A 5,410-nucleotide genomic window follows, 5' to 3' on the forward strand; every position below is an offset into this window, starting at 1 on the left:
GCTATCCCTTGTGCCTGGAAAATTCTTCTCTTCATTTCTTGCCTTTTAAATTCCCTGATTAAATCTAAGTTAAAGTCCCATCTTCAGGCAAGAAGCTTTCCCCAAATTACTTTGTCATTCCTTTCTTCTGAGACTACCCCAGCTAATCTTGTATATATATTGTTTGTGAAGAGTTGTTTGTACCACCACCCCCATCCCCCTTAGACCATGAGTTCCCTAAGGACAGGGATTCAGGAATTGTTTAGGTTTTGCCTTTTTTGTATTTCCATCACTTAGTGTTTGGCACATATTAGGCACTTAATACATACTAATTCACTGACTGATTTTGGCCCCCAGGTTAAGAACCCTTGTCAAAGACTTCCATCTGCCAGTGAAGCATCCAAATAGTATTTTAGTGAAATAGTGGTCCTTTTTAACCACCACTGGTCTTCACCTGTTAAAGCAAATCTTAAAATCTAGAGTTGGAAGGAAATGATCTAGTCCAGCTCCTTCTTTTTGTGGAAAATAAAACTAGGGCCCAAAAGCAATTAAGTGCTTTGACCAAGATGGCCCAGGTAGCAAACAGCTGAACTGAGACACAAACCCAGTTCTTTTAGCTCCAAATCCCATGCTCTTTCCATTATACACAATGACTCCTAAGAGGCAGCAACATAAACCAGAGCATTCCTACACACTAAAGAGCCAACTTCAAGTCTGCTTTTGATGAATGAATGCCTGCCTAATTTGACTATAAATCACAGTTTTCACTGAACTGAAGGAAGCAAGCTGTGTAGCTGTCAAAAACACACAAGGCAAGCTCCCCTAGAGTGAACTGAAACCTGACTCTTTTTGTCTAATGAAATGGACACTAGAAAGAGCTATGAGGTAAAACAATAAAGCAATACACTGCCAAAGAAGTCAATTAGACGTTCCTGCCTTTGAAGAGCAAGAAAGAGAAAATTGGAGCAAATAGCAAGACGATGGCCCTGGGCCCCCATTAAGTATATGATAAAAACAGTTCTCATTCAAGATCCGTCCTTTTGAGATGCCTACATCTGATTTCTATTCCATAATCCAGGAGGAGTCCCATTGCCCCATGTAATTTAGACTCTGTTGTTATATGTAAACTCAAAGAGCGAGGAAGTTATCTTCAAGGTTTGATAGAACACTGGATCTGAAATAAAAGGTGTGGGTTTGAATCCTAACTCTGCTATTTACTAACTATGTGACTACAAGAAAGTCCTTGCATTCCTCTTGTCCTTAAAATAAGGGGGTTACAAAGTGATCATAAAAACTGGGAAAAGTCTTAGATGTTCAAAAATGTTTATAGCAGCTCTTTTGTAGTGGCAAAGAATTGGAAATTTAGAGAATGACCATCATTTTGGGAATGGCTGAACAAGTTCTGGTATATGAATGCTTTGGAGTTCTGTTGTCCTGTAAGAAAACATGAGGGACAAGATTTTAAAGAAGTGTGGAAAGACTTGCATGAGCCGGTGTTGAATGAAGTGAGAAGCAAGAGAATATTGTACACATGAACTTCAACAATATGAAATGACCGACTATGTCAGCTCCTCTCTACAGTACAGTGACCAACGATAACTCTGAGAGATCTGTCACAGACAATGCCATCCACAACAAGAGAAAAAACTATGGAGTTTGAATGAAGAACAAAACATACTATGTTCACTTTTTTTAAAAACTTCTTTTAGGTTTGTCTTTTCTCATGCCTTTTCCCCTTAGTTTTAATTTCATTTTCACAACTGGTACAATATGGAAATATATTAAACCCTATTGTATATGAACAACTTTTACCACAATGCTTGCTGCCATGGTGGGGGCGGGGAGTGAGAGTGGTAGAAAAATGTGGAACTCATAAACTTGAGAATAGATGAATGTTTAAAACTACCTTTGTATGTAATTGGAAAAATCAAGGGGGCAGCTAGGTCACACAGTGAATACAGTCCCGGTCCTAGAGTCAGGAGGATCTGAATTCAAATTTGAACTCAGATTCTTAGTAATTATCTAGCTATGTGACCATAGACAGGTCACTTAATCCCATTGCCTTGCAAAAAAAAAGAAAAAAGAAAAAAAATTTTAAAGAAAAAAGAAAAAAAGAAAAATCAAATAAAGTTTCAATAAAAAAGAAAAATAAGTTATACCACATAACCTCCAAATTCCCTTCTTATCCTAAATACTAGGAAACTTGACTCTTCTATGCCTTAAATCTAAAGGTCCTCATTATGAGGGTCTACACTCTAGTAATTCATTTAGAATCTTATTTTTTGTTCAAAGAAGGGTAATCGATCAGTCAATAATTTTTATTATAGTGCCTTTATTTATTAAGTATCTTCTTTGTTCCAGACACTGGATTAAAGATTAAAGAAAAGATAAAAGAAGTTTCTGCTCCCAAGGAGTTCACAGTCTAATAGAGGAGAAAACATATATCTATGTATAAACAAGTTACAATCAGTCCTCAACATTTGCGCATTTAACTTTCATGACTTCAAGCAATTGAGTGATTTTATTGTAATTGCATTGTCACTTTCCTGTTGGCAACTGCCTACATTAGCAGAAATGCACAGTAGAGGAAAAAAAATGAGGAGTGAGACACACATGAGTTTGTGGAGTAGCTGTTATTTTACCAGGTGCTTTTGTGGTCTTGTTCATCCTACCAATGTAAAGAACTTCCAGGGCATTCATTGCCTATTTTCATTTTCTGTTTTTAAAAACTCAAGTTTTACATTGCAATCATTCCCCAATGTGTAGTACAATTTCTTTGAACTTTAAGTCCAACTATGCAAAGTCCATCATGTGGAAGATGAGAAAATAAAGACATTAGATAAGCTTAGTGCTTAAATGTCTACAGCTTCTGTCAAGATGCTACATCCTTCAAAATCTTCACCACCAAGAGCTATGGAGGGCAGTGTTGGAGGTGATGTTGTGATCTCACCAGTCTCGGAATCTTCCACCAACAGCAACTAAAGTCCCAGCATTCTCTCCCTTGGTTTTTAGGAAGTGGCCAACAGATAGAGGTTCATAAGAATATAAAATACAACGTCCTCACTTCATTATCTGAAAAAAAATAGTTAAAATTCAAGTTAAAAATATTTTAATTTTATGAATTTTATTTGTTGTATAGTGTTTATGGTAGTATAGATTTCATGTTTTATGAATAGTAAATATATTGTCTGAAATCAACAGGTTTTTTATTGAGATATTAGCAAAAAGATCACAAAATTCTAGGGAATTACTAATGAGAAAACATTTTGCTGCATGTTACTAATTTTATTTTGTGTACTACATTTCATGGGTTATTTCATGGTTACTGTGCTAGTTAAAGTGAATATTATTGTAATTCACGCTTTATTATAAAGAAATATATGCAGAAAAGTATATTTTCAGCAATCTCTAGGGGAAAATTATAGGATTTGATCAAGGTAAGTAACCCCTATTTCCCATAGATTTAATATATCAGCATTCGTGTCTTTGACTTCACACTGTTTCCTTGGAATGTTATCCCTGTGGAAGTTGAGAATTAACTGTATATATATATATATATATATATATATATATATATATATATATATATATATATATATATATCTATATCTATTTATATATATATATATGATAAATTGGAAATAATCCATAAAGGAAAAGCACGAGAATTAGGAAACCAGGATGGTGGAGAGCTTTGAATTCATGTCATAATTTCATGTGGTTGGTGGGAGAAATTGGAAATGTTTATTTGCAAGAAGAGAAGATTCAAGAGGAGAAGACACATTTAAGGACTATCATGTGGAAAAGAATGAGCTTTGTTCTGTTTGTGCTCAAAGTGAAGTAGTAAAGGGAAAAATTCAGGCTTGATGAAAGGAAAGACTTTCTAATAATTATAGTCATCTTGGAGTGAAAAGTGCAGCCTTGGAGGATAGTGGTTACCCCTTCCTGGAGGGTTGTGTTGGAAGTGTGTTGTAGTGGGGATTCCTTTTAGGGGTGTGAATTAGACTATTATCTATTCCAAGTCTAACATTCCAAGATATTATGAGAATAACTCTATCAAAAATAGAAGCTAACACAGGAATAAACAAGATAGAATTTTGACCAAAAGAGAAAACTGTGATTAAAATGTAAGACCTATCTGAAATTGGTATTTTAAGATGGTATTTTAAGAAGTAATTTTTAAAAGGTTATGACTTCTGCATGTTACCCAGGTTGCTGAAAGAAATCTGGAACAACTGAATCCAGAGCACTGAACAAAGAGTGACGAAGCAACTTGGAATTTGAGAATGTTTTTACTTCTGTTTGTATATGAACATTCCAGGGTTCTGATGACCCAGAAGGCATGTCCCCAAGTCAAACAGCATTGACTATCATTCTAAGAATAAATGACCTACCTCCAAAAGTAAGAACTCAAAATTTTGGCTATCCCAGCCCATTCTCAAAGCTCTGAAATTTGAGATTTCATCATTGCCAAAATATAAAGCTAGTATATTTTATTTCAATATCACTTGTTAACTCATTCTACACATGTGGATCTCATTGTGCTGGATGTCCTGATATCCAAGATTGCCTTTTTGAAGGGAAATTACAAATGTCTATGCAATGATATCTACACAAATATCTACAAATGATATCAATGAAGCAGCAAGGGAATAAGTATAGGGTTCAGACTGCTGGACCTAAATTCAAATCCTGCCTCAGACATTATAATGTTACCTGGGCAGGTCATTGAACCAGAGTTTACCTGCTCATTAATTGGGAAATGGTTACTGAAATTGTGGCATATGAATCTTTTTAAATATTTTATTAGTTTTCCAATTATATACAATAGTAGTTTCTACCTATCATTTTTGTAAGGTTTTGAATTTTACAATTTTCCCTCCACCCTCCCTCCCCATCCCCCCATAGAAGGCAGTCTGATTGATAATCTTTACATTGTTTCCATGTGGCATATGAATCTAATGGAATAGTATTATGTTGTAAGAAAAATGAATATGATAAATACAGAGAAGCATGAAAAAATGCACATGATCTAATGCAAAGAGAAGAAAGGAAACCAAGAAAAGAATTTGCATTATAACTACAATATGAGAATGGAAAGACCAAACATAAAAATAATTGAAAAATGAATACTGAAACATTACTAAGAACACACTTGGCCCTCAAGAATAGATAAGAGAAGATATCAGTCCCTTACTTTTTTAAATTTAAGGCAATGGAGTTCAGAGTGACTTGTCCAAGGTCACACAGCTAGGCAATCATTAAGTGTCTGAGACTGGATTTGAATTCAGGTCCTCCTGACTCCAGGGCTGGTGCTCTACCCACTGTGTCACCTAACTGCCCCCCAAACCATTATTTTTTGCAGAAGTCAGGGGACACACATTTGAAACATTGTATATATTATCATTTTTTTCATGTATTGATCAGTGTT

Source organism: Macrotis lagotis, chromosome 1 (genome assembly GCF_037893015.1).
Source record: "Macrotis lagotis isolate mMagLag1 chromosome 1, bilby.v1.9.chrom.fasta, whole genome shotgun sequence".
NCBI lineage: Eukaryota > Metazoa > Chordata > Mammalia > Peramelemorphia > Peramelidae > Macrotis > Macrotis lagotis.